This window comes from Chrysemys picta, chromosome 16 (genome assembly GCF_011386835.1).
Source record: "Chrysemys picta bellii isolate R12L10 chromosome 16, ASM1138683v2, whole genome shotgun sequence".
NCBI lineage: Eukaryota > Metazoa > Chordata > Testudines > Emydidae > Chrysemys > Chrysemys picta.
Window position 1 is genome coordinate 9122711 of NC_088806.1, and position 17728 is coordinate 9140438.

At 48.3% G+C, this 17728-nt stretch overlaps 1 non-coding gene across 1 annotated transcript; it reads right to left on the reverse strand.

Moving 5' to 3' along the window:
* Positions 1 to 4409: 4409 nt before the first annotated feature.
* On the reverse strand, positions 4410 to 4481 carry TRNAC-GCA (transfer RNA cysteine (anticodon GCA)). Its single transcript has one exon. It is a non-coding gene; the product is annotated as a tRNA-Cys (tRNA).
* Between the last annotated feature and the right edge of the window lie 13247 nt (positions 4482 to 17728).

The window sequence follows — 17728 nt, forward strand, 5'->3', positions numbered from 1 at the left end:
GAGTTCAATCCCTTGTCACCATCAATGTGCAAACAAGGAACCTGTTGCTTTGCATTCCTGATGTGTCGCCATCATGTGGCTATTCTGTCTCAGTCCCTTTAATTAAAAAAATTGTTTTCTTTTTCATAGAAACTATCTTTTCCTTGTAGAGACACAGGGGCAGATTAATCTACAAAGGGAAGATGATTCCAAGGCAGTTCTGGAGGAGAAGGGAATGTTTTCAGCATCACTAAATTATTTTGTTGTGCCTCACAGAGAGAGAGAGAGAGAGAGAGAGAGAGAGAGAGAGAGAGAGAGAGAGAGAGAGAGAGAGAGAGAGAATTAACCTATGAATCTGAGCTACCGACACAGTTCACAGCATGAAATACACAATTTTGTGTTTAACGAGTTGTGTTCATTTACATAATATGAAAAATATGTTTGGGGCAATGCATGAAAACCTCACTGCATGGAACAACCCACTTGATATAGTTAATGTACTACATAATATTTAAAGAAGTTAAGAAAGATGTGCTTATAAATTAATGGGTTGTGCCATTTACACACACACAAGACCCAGAAGAAACTGAATTATTTGAGCTACTAAAACTTCCACTTTCTCACAGCATTTTAGTTCTCAAGGTTGTTTTAATTTGCTTATTTTTTTGGAACTAGAAATGGGGAAAGAGTACATTGAAGTCATTGGAGTTGCCGCAGTGAGAGATTAGTCTCATTATTCATCACTAACAACAGCCTTTGTTAACATAGAGTTAACTTTTACTGTGAATATCTCTTACCCTTCCAGAACATCAAGTTCAGTAAAACTCAAACTCTGGAAAAACAGGGAATACAGAGCGATGGTACATGCCCAGATAACCTTAACTCTGCCCTCTAGAAGAGAATCCCTGGTAGCATATGAAAACAAAGAAAGCTTTGGGGACAAATTATATCTACTTCCCAAGAGTTTGTTTCTTCTGTAATTAATTGATCCTGGCCCCATCAATTGATCCTGGCCTGGTGTCTGGCTGTGGAATTTAGTATTTACAATTTTTATCCCAGCATATTTAAAGATGAAACTGCTTTACAAAAGCTCCTTTATTTTAGGTTATACAAACAGGTCACTTACCCATCTATTTCAAGGAGATGGAATTTTCCTGACCCACAGGGAACTTAAAATAACATGGTCAAGATCACACATTCCTTAGGAGAAAATGAAGGGGGGAAAAAAACAAAAACCACCAAACCATTGCTGTTTCTACCCAAATGATCAATGAGACCAGAAAGTGAGACTGTGCAATTAACTACCTGGTACTACACTATCTCTGCAGTTACTTAAATGCAGACACAACCAGCTCTATGGTTGGTAAACTTACAGAGACTCTGCTGCTGATCATGAACTAGAAGCACATTACCTTTAAACAGCTGCCACTTGAATGCATCTGAAAGTTACAAGGAACAACGATCTGTGTTAAAGGAAGGTTGACATTTATTAGAGCCCCAATTTATATTGTATGCACAAAAAGAGGATTGAATGTGTAACAGGTAGTTTGGTAAAACTTGGTTATTTTATTTTTGTAAGAGGTTCCTGTCCACCGCCAGTAGAATGTTCAGTCCCAATGGCAACTTACTTACCAAATGTAATACAGACTAGTCCATTCCTCCCAAGTTGATGTGGTTCATTTTCTTCTACACATTGTAGCCCATGGAGGCCAAGGACCTGCAAATGTGTCTTCATGTGCCTTTGTTTAATTGATGAAAACATAAACTAGACAAGAAGAACAGGAGGACTTGTGGCACCTTAGAGACTAACAAATTTATTAGAGCATAAGCTTTCGTGGACTACAGCCCACTTCTTCGGATGCATATAGAATGGAACATATATTGAGGAGATATATATATACACACATACAGAGAGCATAAACAGGTGGGAGTTGTCTTACCACCTCTGAGAGGCCAATTAATTAAGAGAAAAAAAAACTTTTGAAGTGATAATCAAGCTAGCCCAGTACAGACAGACAGTTAGATAACAAGTGTGAGAACACTTACAAGGGGAGATAGATTCAATGTTTGTAGAGTAGCAGCCGTGTTAGTCTGTATCCGCAAAAAGAAGAACAGGAGGACTTGTGGCACCCCAGAGACCAACAAATCCACTAGAGCACAAGCTCTCGTCGACTGGGCTGTAGTCCACGAAAGCCTATGCTCCAACAAATTCGCTAGTCTCTAAGGTGCCACAAGTCCTCCTGTTCTTCAATGTTTGTAATGGCTCAGCCATTCCCAGTCCTTATTCAAACCGGAGTTGATTGTATCTAGTTTGCATATCAATTCTAGCTCAGCAGTTTCTCGTTGGAGTCTGTTTTTGAAGTTTTTCTGTTGTAATATAGCCACCCGCAGGTCTGTCACTGAATGACCAGACAGGTTAAAGTGTTCTCCCACTGGTTTTTGAGTATTTTGATTCCTGATGTCAGATTTGTGTCCATTAATTCTTTTGCGTAGAGACTGTCCGGTTTGGCCAATGTACATGGCAGAGGGGCATTGCTGGCACATGATGGCATATATCACATTGGTAGATGTGCAGGTGAACGAGCCCCTGATGGTATGGCTGATGTGATTAGGTCCTATGATGATGTCACTGGAATAGATATGTGGACAGAGTTGACATTGGGGTTTGTTACAAGGATAGGTTCCTGGGTTAGTGGTTTTGTTCAGTGATGTGTGGTTGCTGGTGAGTATTTGCTTTAGGTTGGGGGGTTGTCTGTAAGCGAGGACAGGTCTGTCTCCCAAGATCTGTGAGAGTAAAGGATCATCTTTCAGGATAGGTTGTAGATCTCTGATGATGCGCTGGAGAGGTTTTAGTTGGGGGCTGAAGGTGACAGCTAGTGGTGTTCTGTTATTTTCTTTGTTGGGCCTGTCTTGTAGGAGGTGACTTCTGGGTACTCGTCTGGCTCTGTCAATCTGTTTTTTCACTTCAGCAGGTGGGTATTGTAGTTTTAAGAATGCTTGATAGAGATCTTGTAGGTGCTTGTCTCTATCCGAGGGATTGGAGCAAATGCGGTTATATCTTAGAGCTTGGCTGTAGACAATGGATCGTGTGGTGTGTCCTGGATGGAAGCTGGAGGCATGTAGGTAAGTGTAGCGGTCAGTAGGTTTCCGGTATAGGGTGGTATTTATGTGACCATCGCTTATTAGCACAGTAGTGTCCAGGAAATGGACCGCTTGTGTGGATTGATCTAGGCTGAGGTTGATGGTGGGATGGAAATTATTGAAATCATGGTGAAATTCCTCAAGGGCTTCTTTTCCATGGGTCCAGATGATGAAGATGTCATCAATGTAGCGCAAGTAGAGTAGGGGCGTTAAGGGACGAGAGCTAAGGAAGCGTTGTTCTAAGTCAGCCATAAAAATGTTGGCATATTGTGGGGCCATGCGGGTACCCATAGCAGTGCCGCTGACTTGAAGGTATATATTGTCCCCAAATGTGAAATAGTTGTGGGTGAGGACAAAATCACAAAGTTCAGCCACCAGGTTAGCTGTGACATTATCAGGGATACTGTTCCTGATAGCTTGTAGTCCATCTTTGTGTGGAATATTGGTGTAGAGGGCTTCTACGTCCATAGTGGCCAGGATGGTGTTTTCTGGAAGATCACCGATGGATTGTAGTTTCCTCAGGAAGTCAGTGGTGTCTCGAAGATAGCTGGGAGTGCTGGTAGCGTAGGGTCTGAGGAGAGAGTCTATATAACCAGACAAGCCTGATGTTAGGGTGCCAATGCCTGAGATGATGGGGCGTCCAGGATATCCAGGTTTATGGATCTTGGGTAGCAAATAGAATACCCCTGGTCGGGGTTCTAGGCATGTGTCTGTACAGATTTGTTCCTGTGCTTTGTCAGGGAGTTTTTTTAGCAGATTGTGTAGTTTCTTTAGGTAATCCTCAGTGGGATCAGAGGATAATGGCCTGTAGAATGTGGTGTTAGAGAGCTGTCTAGCAGCCTCCTGGTCATATTCCAATTTATTCATGATGACGACAGCACCTCCTTTGTCAGCCTTTTTGATTATGATGTCAGGGTTGTTTCTGAGGCTGTAGATGGCGTTGTGTTCTGCATGGCTGAGGTTATGTGGCAAGTGATGTTGCTTTTCCACAATTTCAGCCTTTGCACGTCGACGGAAGCACTCCATGTAGAAATCCAGTCTGTTGTTTCGACCGTCCGGAGGAGTCCACGCAGAATCCTTTTTTCTGTAGTGCTGACTACAAAAACAAAACTAGACACTTAGAGGATTGGAACTGATTTAAGCTGAGGGACATGTTTGCTAGGTTTTTATGCATTTGCACAGGAAAATATTAAGTGTTTCCATTGATTTCAGGCATCCCTATTCAGTGGAACTCCTGAACATAATGGAAATGGATATGCAATTATTTTTGTTAAAGGAAGAGGTTTCTAAGGGGACACTTGGATTTGAAACAAGGGCCAGTTGATCTGCAGTCAAACACTCTACCACTGAGCTATACCCCCATGACATTTGCATAGGCTAGTCAGTGATCTTAAGGATTTTGAAGGACAGGCCCTGCCTCAGAGAGCTCCTTTTCTGTTCCCAGACCACAGTGGTTTTAAGAATGGGGTTTGCTTAAACTTTATATATACATGTAGACACCACCTTGCACACCCACCGACATAGCTTTTCCTACTGATATAGCTACCACCTCTCGGGAGATGGATTAATTACATGGATGGGACAGCTCTCTCCCATCCACTTAGAGCATCTTCATTATTTAGGAATAAGTAGGGAATAACCTACTAAATGGACAGTAACCAATTTATCAAATATTGCTGTGTCTGCATTCAATATCAACAAGGAGTCTGGTGGCACCTTAAAGACTAACAGATTTATTTGGGCATAAGCTTTCGTGAGTAAAAACCTCACTTCGAAGAAATGAAATGAAAAAATGAAGAAGAAGAAAGTGAGGTTTTTACTCACGAAAGCTTATGCCCAAATAAATCTGTTAGTCTTTAAGGTGCCACCAGACTCCTTGTTGTTTTTGTAGATACAGACTAACACGGCTACCCCCTGATACTTGCATTCAATATGGGTAACTGGTCATATTGGGCTGCATAAGTAGGAGCATTGCAAGCAGATCGAGGGAAGTGATTATTCCCCTCTATTTGGCACTGGTGAAGCCACATCTGGAGCATTGTATCCAGTTTTCGCCTCCCCCCCCGCTACAGAAACAAATTGGAGAGAGTCCAGGGTAGGGCAACAGAAATGATTAGGGGGCAGGGGACTTACGAGGAGAGGCTGAGGGAACTGGGATTATTTAGTCTGCAGAATAGAAGAATGAGGGGGGATTTGACAGCTCCTTTCAACTACCTAAAGGGGGTTCCAAAGAGGCTAGATCTAGACTGTTGTCAGTAGTGGTAGATGACGTCTAGGAGCAAACGTCTCAAGTTGCAGTGGGGGAGATCCAGGTTGGATATTAGGAGACACTATTTCCCTAGGAGGGTGGTGAAGCACTGGAATGGGTTCCCTAGGGAGGTGGTGGAATCTCCATCCTTAGAGGTTTATAAGACCCAGCTTGACAAAGCCCTGACTGGGATAATTTAGTTGGTGTTGGTCCTGCTTTGAGCAGGGGGTAGGACTAGATGACATCCTGAGGTCCTTCTGTCATAGGTTTCACCCCCACTCTGAACTTTAGGGTACAGATGTGAGGACCTGCATGTGAACCCCTAAGCTCAATTAACAGCTTAGATCTGGTCTGGCTGCCACCACCCAAATAGTTTGAGTCATTTGGGAAACTCTATCTTCCCCCCAAAAAAACCTTTCCTTCCCTGGGTAGCCTTGAGAGACTCCTCCACCAATTACCTGGTGAACACCGATCTAAACCCCTTGGATCTTAAAACAAGGACGAATTACTTATTTACCCCCTTTTCCCCCCCACCAATCCCTGGTGAGTCCAGATCAAATCCCCTTGGATCTAAAAACAAGGAAAAATCAATCAGGTTCTTTAAAAAAAGGCTTTTAATTAAAGAAAAGAAAGGTAAAAGAAACCCTCTGGGAGATAGCATATAAGCTGATATCACAGACAACAGATTCAAAACACAGAGGATGTTCCCCTGGGCAGAAACTTAGTTACACAAAAAATACCGAATTTGATTATTCCCTAATGCCCAAGACAAGTTACAAAGAAATAAACCTATTTATTTCCTTCACTAATACTCACTACTTGATAAGAGGCAGAATTCTGGAGCTTTCCCACTCCAGTCAAAACTTAAACTGAAACTAAACAAAGGAAACTTCCCTCCTTCCTTTTGAAACATCTTATCCCCCCATTGGTTCCTCTGGTCAGGTGTCAGCTAGGATAGGTGAACTTCTTAACCCTTTACAGGTAAAAGAGGCATTAACCCTTAACTATCTGTTTATGACACCTTCCAACTCTGATTGAGGGTTAGAATAACATTTCCCAACAAACAGTTGGTTGAGCTAAGTGCAAATCCATGTTATAATCCCCTGCATCTAGTAGCCCTAGGACATGTTCCAAGCATTGGATTCGAGCCACTGAGTCAGCTTCTTTCAACAAGTTTCAACCTTCCAAGAGGTAATTTCTGAGGGCTCGCTGTTTTTGGATGTTCTTGTTTAATTCCCATCCATCCAATTCAAATGAGTTTGAAAAAACTCATAGCAACATTCTTTCACCTACTTTGGTAAACTGAGAACAGTTAGCAAATGTTGTACTGAGGGTATGTCTACACTACGAAATTAGTTCGAATTTATAGAAGCCAGTTTTATTGAAACCGGTTGTATACAGCCGATTGTGTGTGTCCCCACATAAAATGCTCTAGGTGCTCTAGTCGGCGGACCGCGTCCACAGTACGAGGCTAGCGTCGACTTCCGGAGCATTGCACTATGGGTAGCTATCCCACAGCTATCCCACAGTTCCCGCAGTCTCCGCCGCCCCTTGGAATTCTGGGTTGAGATCCCAATGCCCAGATGATGCAAAACAGTGTCGCGGGCGGTTCTGGGTACATGTCGTCAGGCCCCTCCCCCCTCGTCACAGCAACGGCAGACAATAGATTCGCGCCTTTTTACCTGGGTTACCAGTGCAGACAACATACCATGGCAAGCATGGAGCCCGCTCAGCTCAGCTGAGCTCACCGTCACCATATGTCCTCTGGGTGCCGGCAGACGTGGGACTGCATTGCTACACAGCAGCAGCTGCTAACTGCCTTTTGGCGGTAGACGGTGCAGTAGACTGGTAGCCTTCATCGGCGATCTGGGTGCTGGAAGCAGTGGGGCTTGCCTTTTGGCAGTAGATGGTGTATTACGACTGTTAGCCGTCCTATTACAAGTCGGGTCATCGCACATTAGCAGAGTCTTCCCCGAGCAGCCGATCGTGCAATAGGCCTGAAGACCATCGTCATACACTAACTGCCAAGCGCCCAGTATTTGCTGCCAAGCACCCAGAAAGATGCCGAGGGCTATCAGTCATGCTGCACCGTTGTCTTAAGATGTAAAAAATAGATTTGCTCTGCATTCATTTGCTTCCCCCTCCCTCCGTCAAATCAACGGCCTGCTAAACCCAGGGTTTTCAGTTTAATCTTTGGGGGGGACCATTCTGTGTGACAGTTGTTTGTGTTTCTCCCTGATGCACAGCCACCGTTCTTGATTTTAATTCCCTGTACCTGTACGCCATGTCGTCACTCGGCCCGCCCTCCCTCCTTCCCCTAGTCCGTCAGATACTACTTTCGCGCCTTTTCTTTGAATTCTGGGTTGAGATCCCAATGCCTGGATGATGCAAAACAGTGTCGCGGGCGGTTCTGGGTACATGTCGTCAGGCCCCTCCCCCCTCGTCACAGCAACGGCAGACAATAGATTCGCGCCTTTTTACCTGGTTACCTGTGCAGACAACATAACACGGCAAGCATGGAGCCCGCTCAGCTCAGCTGAGCTCACCGTCACCATATGTCCTCTGGGTGCCGGCAGACGTGGGACTGCATTGCTACACAGCAACAGCTGTTAACTGCCTTTTGGCGGTAGACAGTGTAGCATGAGTAATAGCCGTGGGGCTGGCAGCCGTAGGGCTGCATTGCACCAGCCCCTTGCCAGGAGATGGTATATTGTGACTGGTATCCATCATCATCGTACTGGAGTGGCTGTCAATCATGGCCACCTGGGCAGAAATGCTACTGTTTCGATGATGATGGCTACCAGTCGTAATATACTATTTTCTGCCAATTGCCCAGTATTGTATGCTAAGCACCCAGAAGAGGCCGAGGGCGATGCTGGGTGCTGGCGGACGTGGGGCTGGCAGACGTGGGGCTGCATTGCTACACAGCAGCAGCCCCTTGCCTTTTGGCAGACGATGGTATATTATGACTGGTAACCGTCGTCATCATACTGGAGAGGCTATCACTCATGCTGCACCGTCGGCTGCCAGCTGAAGATGTAAAAAATAGATTTGTTCTGTATTCATTTGCTTCCCCTTCCTCCGTGAAATCAACGGCCTGCTAAGCCCAGGGTTTTCAGTTTAATCTTTGGGGGGACCATTCTGTGTGACAGTTGTTTGTGTTTCTCCCTGATGCACAGCCACCTTTCTTGATTTTAATTCCCTGTTCCTGTACCTGTACGCCATGTCGTCACTCGGCCCTCCCTCCCTCCCCGCCCTCCCTCCTTCTCCTGGTCCATCAGATACTAGTTTCACGCCTTTTTTCTGACCAGCCAGGCACCATAGCTAGCACTGGGATCATGGAGCACGCTCAGATCACCGCGGCAATTATGAGCACTATGAACACCACGCGCATTGTCCTGGAGTATATGCAGAGCCAGGACATGCCAAGGCGAAACCCGGACCAGCCAAGGGGCGATTGCAGCACGGCGACGAGAGTGATGAGGAAATTGACATGGACATAGACCTCTCACAAGGCACAGGCCCCAGCAATGTGGAAATCATGGTGTCACTGGGGCAGGTTCATGCCGTGGAACGCCGATTCTGGGCCCGGGAAACAAGCACAGACTGGTGGGATCGCATCGTGCTGCAGGTATGGGACGATTCCCAGTGGCTGCGAAACTTTCGCATGCGTAAGGCCACTTTCATGGAACTTTGTGACTTGCTTTCCCCTGCCCTGAAACGCCAGGATACCAAGATGAGAGCAGCCCTCACAGTTGAGAAGCGAGTGGCGATAGCCCTGTGGAAGCTTGCAACGCCAGACAGCTACCGGTCAGTCGGGAATCAATTTGGAGTGGGCAAATCTACTGTGGGGGCTGCTGTGATCCAATTTGCCAGGGCAATGAAAGACCTGGTGATAGCAAGAGTAGTGACTCTGGGCAACGTGCAGGCAATAGTGGATGGTTTTGCTGAAATGGGATTCCCAAACTGTGGCGGGGCCATAGACGGAACCCATATCCCTATCTTGTCACCGGAGCACCAAGCCACCGACTACTTTCCTGCACTCTGACATTGTCTGCCTACACGCATTCTGCTGTGATCTGTCAGTCTGGGAGGACAGCAGGAGCTCCGAGAACGTCTCATCCTGAGTGCATTTTTTTGCCTTCTAATCTTTGTTAGCCTCTGCAAAGGAGAAACATTTGCAGCTGGTGGGGGAAAAGGGAGATTGCTAGTTAAAAAGACACATTTTAGAGAACAATAGGATCTTTCTTTTCCGTTAAACCTTGCTGTTCACATTACATAGCACATGTGCTTTGGTTACAAGGTCGCATTTTGCCTCTTATATTGAGGGCCTGCCAGTTTGGTGTGAGAGATCACTCACGCAGTGCCAGGCAACAGAATTTGGCTTGCAGGCAGCCATGGTAAGCCGCAGTCTTTTGGCTTCTTTAACCTTCATAACACGTGGGAATGATTTCAAACAGCAGTGCCCTCATTTCCCATACCAAGTGGCCGTTGGGTTGGCCATTTAAAATGGGTTGGCAAATTAAAAGGAGGGGCTGCGATTTGCGGGTTAGCATGCAGCACAAACCCAAATAACCCCCCCACACACACACACACACAATTCTCTGGGATGATCACTTCATCCCTCCCCCCACCGCATGGCTAACAGCGGGGAACATTTCTGTTCAGCCACACAACCAAACAGACGAGCAGGAACGGGCACCTCTGAATGTCCCCTTAATAAAAGCACCCTATTTCAACCAGGTGACCATGAATGATATCACTCTCCTGCGGATAACACAGAGAGATAAGGAAGGGATGTTGTTTGAATGCCAGCAAACACCGGGACCATACGCTGCCATGCTTTGTTATGCAATGATTCCAGACTATGTGCTACTGGCCTGGCGTGGTAAAGTGTCCTACCATGGTGGACAGAATAAGGCAGCCCTCCCTAGAAACCTTTTGCAAAGGCTTTGGAGTACATCCAGGAGAGTTTTATGAAGATGTCCCTGGAGGATTTCCGCTCCATCCCCATACACGTTAACAGAGTTTTCCAGTAGCTGTACTGGCTGTGAATGCCAGGGCAAATTAATCATTAAACATGCTTGCTTTTAAACCATGTGTAATATTTACAAAGGTACACTCACCAGAGGTCCCTTGTCCACTCTCAGGGTCCAGGAGCACGCCTTGGATGGGTTCGGGGGTTACTAGCTCCAGGTCCAGGGTGAAAAACGTATCCTGGCTGTTGGGGAAACCGGTTTCTCTGCTTCCTTGCTGTGAGCTATCTTCCTCATCCCCAAAACCCGCTTCCATGTTGCATGATTCTCCATTGACGGAGTCAAAGCACAGGGTTGGAGTAGTGGTGGCTGCACCCCCTAGCATGGCATGCAGGTCTGTGGCTCTGCCCCGGACCTTCAGTTTGCCTCTCTGGTTTTGTGATAGGCTTGCCTTAGCTCCTTAATTTTCATGTGGCACTGCTGTGTGTCCCTGTTATGGCCTCTGTCCTCGTGCCCTTTGAGACTTTTTCTAATGTTTTGGCATTTGGTTTACTGCAACAGAATTCAGCTAGTATGGATTCATCTCCCCATATGGCAAGCAAATCCTGTACCTCCCGTTTGGTCCATGCTGGAGCTCTTTTGAGATCCTGGGACTCCATCATGGTCACCTCTGCTGATGAGATCTGCACTCACCTGCACCTTGCCACACTGGCCAAACAGAAAATGAGATTCAAAAGTTCATGGGCCTTTTCTTGTCTACCTGGCCAGTGCATCTGATTGAGAGCGCTGTCCAGAGTGGTCACAATGGAGCACTCTGGGATAGCTCCCGGAGGCCAATACCATCAAATTGTGTCCACACTACCCCAAATTTGACCCGGCAAGGCTGATTTCAGCACTAATCCACTCATCAGAGGTGGAGTAAAGAAATCGATTTAATGAGCCCTTTAGGTAAAAAAAAAGGGCTTCGTCATGTGGACGGGTCCAGGCTTAAATCGAGGTCACGCTGCTAAATTCACCCTAAAATTGTAGTGTAGACCAGGCCTTAGAGTCCATCTATCCTGTGATAAAGATTGCAGCATGGCTGGCCTGGGTCATCTGACTTGGGCTCATGGAACTAAAGCTGTGGGGCTAAAAACTGTGGTGCAGATTTTTGTGTTCACACTGAAGCCTGGGTTCAGAAACCCTCACCCCTTGTGGGATCTCAGATGTTGCGCTCAAGCCCATACGTCTGCACTATCATTTTATAGTCTTGCAGTCCAAGCCTCATAACCCTGAGTCAGCTGACCCAGGTTTTGAGACAGGTGCCCTGGGTGTTTTAAACGCAGCGTAGACATAATGTTAGGATACGTTTACAGTGTAATGAAACACCCACAGCTGACCCATTTAGGATTAATCAGGGCCATGTGGCTTGGGCTGTAAAGTTGCAGTGTACGTGTCTCAGCTCAGGCTCTGTACCCTGCTCTAGGAGCCCAGAAGGTTGGGAGGGAGTTTAGCAATTGGAAGTGGTAAAACCACAGTGAAGTATTACCCTGGACTCAATGGCATTTCTCCATTGGTCTGTCTGCTTTGGGGCAGGGACAAAAACACATCCTACTGCATTCGTTATTTCAAAGGGTGGTTTAGGATTTCAATTCTCAAACACGGTGCACAAAGTAGGTCTCAACCCTTGGCGTAAACTAAATGAGCTGCCCACAGATTCTGGCAGCCACAATGAGCCATTTGGTGTGAGAGCTCAGACCCGCCCCTGTCCCAGAGGGAGGGGGTCATCTGTGAGGGGACTGGACCCACACTTTCAGTGACTCTATTATCAGAGCACCGGGAGCAGGGTGGGGAGCCCGACCGGGGCTCTCCGCTCTCGCCGGCGGCCAGAGTGCCGGGAGCAGGGCGGAGAGCCCCCCCGCGGCTCTCCACTCTCCCCGGCGGCCAGAGTGCCGAGGGGAGGGCGGAGAGCCCCCGGCGGCCAGAGCGCCGTGGGGAGGGCGGTGAGCCCAGTCGCGGCCCCGCTCTCGGGCAGGAGTGCCCCGCCGCGCCGCCCCCCTCCAGGCGCTGCCCCAAGCACATCCTTGGTGGGCTGGTGCCTGGAGCTGGCCCTGCCCCTGAGGAATGAAGGCAAGAGCACATCGGGGCATGGGGGGGAAGGATTGGTCCCCAGCTGGAGCAAGACAGGGGCCAAGGGCAAGATGAGCACAGTGGGACATGGAGGGAGGATTAGTCCCTGATGACTGGAGCAAGGCAGGGGCTGGGGTAAACTGCAAGTGCAGCAGGGCTGGGGAGGGGCTAAACAGGATCCCCCCGCCTGCCCCTGCCCACATAGAGTGGGTACCTACCTTCTCCCTTTTTCTAGCCCATTCTCTTCATCTTTCTCTGCACTGAGTTGCGGGGGGTGCACTGATCACAGGGCTGGGGATGCAGGGTCTGGGTGGGAGTTAGGGTGCAGGAGCAGGCTGGGGGTTGGGATCCAGAGTCTGGCCAGGAGTTAGGGTGAGGGAGGGGGCTCAGGGGTGGGACAGGAGGTTAGGGTGTGGAGCACTTACCTGGGGTAGCTCCCATTTGGTGCGAGGGGTGCAGGTGGGAATGTGGGGTGTGTTTTCAGGAGCTCCCATTTGTTGCGAGGGGTGGGGTGGTGATGTGGGGGTGGTGCGGGAGTCAGGGCATAGGGTGTGGGGGGATGAATATGTGTGGGGGGTGCAGGAGTCAGGACTGGGGTCGTGGGGGTGTGTGGGGGTGCAGGAGCCAAGGAAGGAGGATGGGGGTGTGGGATGGTGCAGGAGTCAGGGCAGGGGGATGAGGGTCTCTGAGGTGGTGCAGGGGTCAGGGCACAGGGTTGGGGCTGTGGGCTGGGGTTGAGGGGGTGCTCAGAGCCTCCTGCCCTGAGCAGCTCATGACAGAGAGCTGGGAGGGTATGCCCTGATTCCATCCCCTTCTTCAAGGCCCCCCTCCCACCTCTGCCTCTTCTCTGCCTCCTCTTCCAGTGGCGAGCACGCTGTGGCTCCATTCCTCCCCTCCCTCGAGCTGGAAAACAGCTGTTCGGCAGCAGGGAGAGGGAGGGCAAGAGGTGGGAATGCAACATGCTGGGGGAGGAGGAGGGGGAGCAGCTTTGCTGCCAGCGGAGCCTGCCTTGCTTCAGCAGGAGCCCCATGAGCTGGCACCACCAAGCTTCTGTCCCCACAGGAGAGAGCAGGCGGCGGAGAAAAGCATCCTGGCCCCTTCAGAGCATGCGCCCGGCGCCATGGTAAATATGGCACTGATGGTATCTGGGCCAATCCTTCATTGAGAGCACCTGCTAATGTCCCTGTGTGCTTACAAGACACCTGGAGGAACTGATTCTAATGCCTGAACACGGAACACAACTGCTCCCACTTGCCATAGTAAAACCCTTTGCCTGCCCTCAATCAGAGACCAGGAGGACGGAGTCAAGGCCCAGCCAGGTACCAGATCCCAGCACACATCTGCCTCCACTCTGCTGCTGACTCACAGTGTTTTTCCCCCATGGCCAACCGTTTAAGGGCCACAGAAACCCGGTTAGCATTGCTGAGGGTAACTGCCTTCTTTGCTGAAGATGCTACTCACAGCAGCTCTGCCAAAGGGAATACAATGCTATGGCATTGATTAGGTGCAGTGCGTCCAGTCATTCAAAGAGTCGATTTCTTTCTTTGTGGTTGCCCTGCCATTCACCTCAGGCCTGACCTGCCCTCCAGCTCAGACTCCTGCTGAAAATTTAAAAACACAATTGTAGAGCCATAAAAGGCTTCGACATCCACTGTGCCCAAACCCCACATCTCGGTACTTAAAAGGCACCCATGCCATTTGAAAATATGTTAAGGGTCTTGTCAGTAAGATCTAGGGACAGTTGCTTCACCTTCAGGGGAACCTCGCTAAAATTGGCCTTTCTCACCCAGTGGTACATTGTCCTCCATATGGACTGAGGCACAGTGAGGCCTCGCTACTGTGGCCAACACTGTTGTGTCTATCAAGCATTCTTAAAATTACAATAACCACATGCTGAAGTGGAAAAAACAGATTGACAGAGCCAGAAGAGTACCCAGAAGTCACCTACTACAGGACAGGCCCAACAAAGAAAATAACAGAACACTATGAGCCATCACCTTCAGCCCCCAAATAAAACCTCTCCAGTGCATCATCAAAGATCTACAACCTATCCTGAAAGATGATCCCTCACTCTCACAGATCTTGGGAGACAGACCAGTCCTCGCTTACAGACAGCCCCCCAACCTGAAGCAAATACTCACCAGCAACCACACACCATACAACATAAACACTAACCCAGGAACCTATCCTTGCAACAAAGCCTAATGCCCACTCTGTCCACATATCTATTCAAGTGACACCATCATAGGACCTAATCACATCAGCCATACCATCAGGGGCTCGTTCACCTGCATATCTACCAATGTGATATATGTCATCATGTGACAGCAATGCCCCTCTGCCATATACATTGGCCAAACCGGACAGTCTCTACGCAAAAGAATAAATGGACACAAATCTGACATCAGGAATCATAACATTCAAAACCAGTGGGAGAACACTTCAACCTCTCTAACCACTCAGTGACAGACTTGAAGGTGGCAATTTTGCAACAAAAAAACTTCAAAAACAGACTCCAAAGACAGACTGTTGAACTTGAATTAATATGCAAATTAGATACAATTAACTTAGGTTTGAACAGAGACTGAGAATAGTTGGGTCCTTACATTAATTGAATCTAGGTCAGTTGAATTACTTAACCCCTTACATGTAAGGCAATTCAGCACAGCTGCCAAGGAGGGATTTTATGCTACCCTTCTCTCTATATTTATGACAAAAGACCATCCAGACAGGGGAGGCAGTCAATGTGTGAGTGTACGACCATATCAAGTGACAGTTGGCCAAGTTCCAGGAGATGAGGCTGCAGTGGGCCCGATTTGAGCGGGACCACTAAGTGAAGGGAGGGGCGGCCTCCCCGGACATTTCTCTGGCCTGCAGAGAACAGAGACAAAGCAAGAGGATGCAGGGACTCAGGGTGGGACCTGAAGATCTGGTAGTGCAGTGAAGGACATAAATCCAGACCATGTAGAGGTCAAGCATAGGAGTTAATTACACACAGTGCTGGCAGAGTGTCACCTTGCTTATTAGGCTCAGAGACACTGCCAATCAAATGATTACAATAGAATATATAGATTTTCCATGGGCGGGAGAAAGTGACAGGGTAAGCAGTTCCACACCCCAGGATAGGTTTTGCAGCAAGCCAAGATAGCACAGTAGCCAATGGTTATCAGGTTACATAATGTCTCCACCCACGGTCTCAAGTTAGCAAGTTAACATTTAATTAATACTTTGATAAAATGTTATTAGTATAAGATATATATGTTGAATTGTGATATGGGGTCCACGAGCAACTCCTTTGATTGTCCAACAGATACATTCCTAGGGTTAAAGCAAAGAAACAGTGAAAGTATATGGCAATAAAGATTGTCTCCTTTATGTCTTAAGGCAAGCATTGGTCCCTGGGAAGGGGAGGTGGAAGGATGCCATATCTTATACTGACATGTGCCAACCTTTCATAAACTCATGGTTGTATGTGTGGGAAGAACGTCTCCCTACAGAAGAAACTAACAACCGAAACAGGGCTTCTTTGTTCAATTTGCAACTCTGAATAAGACACAATTATTTAGTTCTTAGCTCCAACACCTGCCAATTTGCTGACTAGTCTTATTTTAGCAAAACAAGATTATCTGTTTACCCCAGCTTTCTCTTAGCTGATCACTACTTGCTAGGCCTCTGGTCTCTTGACCATACTCTGGACTTTGGGTCTGAAAAAGAGGTTGTTATATAAAATGCACATGGATTTTAACCCTTCATGCAGGACCACAGTAGTGGGTTATTAAGTGGATTATGGGAGAAATGGGTGGTAAATGGGGTGTCCATGGAGCATTTCACACACCAGCTGTGCACCGTCCCTCTCCACCAGGCCCCTCACCCCAGCATTAGGGCAGTGTGGGATACAGGCTGCTCCCTCCCTTATCCCCATCAAGGAGCTCCCTAATCCCAGGAATGGAGCTAGGGGGGATTACAGGCTACTTTTCATCCCCCAGTGAGGATGCCTCTGATCCCAGCTGGCAGAAGGTCGAGGGCGCAGAGACATTTATTTGCTGAGGGTGAGGATGTAGTTTCACCAGCTCAAACCATTCAAAAATCATAAATCGGTCCCCTCTTCTTCTACCCCCAAATGAGAGTTTAATCCCATGGATTTTGGGTTCTGTTGTTTCCTGCACAGCGACAGCAGCATCAGCTCCCTGCCCCTCTGGAGCCAGGTCATACTCAGCTTCCCAGGGAAATGCTCTGCTATGCTTTAGCTCAGGGGGTGATCCCCTGCCTTCTGTCACTGACTTGGATTGGAGGATTTCTGACACCTCCAGATACAGAGGGAGACCTGAGGCATGAAACACCGAGAGAGAAAATTACCAGCTCAGTAAGGGGTATGTAGGCCCCTTGTGGGAGCTGCTCCGGCCTCACTTCAGGCAGGAGAGAGAGATAACCCCCTTTGTGGGGCCATCATTCCAGACAGTCACCCCATGTGTGACTCTGTTAAATGCCAATGGATCAGCATCGGCACCTGGAGAGTGGGAGGAAAAATATTAGCTCCCAAAGCTTGATCCTTCTGCAGTGATCCTGCAGTGCTGGGGGGAGGGAGAAATTCCTCCTCATTCCCTGTCTGATCCTAGGGGAGACCTCCTCATTTATGTCACCCGGAGGACTGGATTAAGATTTTGTGGGCCCTGGTGCCCAGACTATGAACCTTCCCCCCTCTCCTCCGTAGGGTGTCCAGGTGCTTGGTTTTCAGCCAGAAAGTCCAGTCAAAAATGGGACCTGGCAGTGTCCGGTCAGATCAACTAACCAGAAACCCAAACTCTGGTTACTGTCAGTGGAAGAAGCAGGGAAGTGCTAGGTCATCACCTACACCAGCCCCTACTCAGCCCAGGCTGCCTCCTACCTGCTTCAGGAGGATGCACCTCCCAGCTCCAGCTCCACAGACAAGACCCTCCTGACTCAGGCATCAGAGGTGGGAAGGGAAAAGCAGCGAAGGGTGGAAGAGGAGTGAATGGGGGGTGGAGCCTTGTGGGGAAGAGGCGGGGCAGGAATGTCACCTCCAAGGGAATAGGCAAGGTAGGAGAGGTTCTGGCACTCCTGCTGGAGTGGACAGTTTTAAAATATGACCAAGTTGGCAACCCTACCCCAGCTCCATCTGCGCTCCACCCCAAGGCCATGCCCCCATGTTCCACCCCAAAACTGTGTCCCTGCTCGGCATCTTGCCCCTTCCCAGCCGCTTGCATGAGGAGCAGGGGATGGTGAGGAATGATCAGTGGATAGGTGTGGGGGAGAG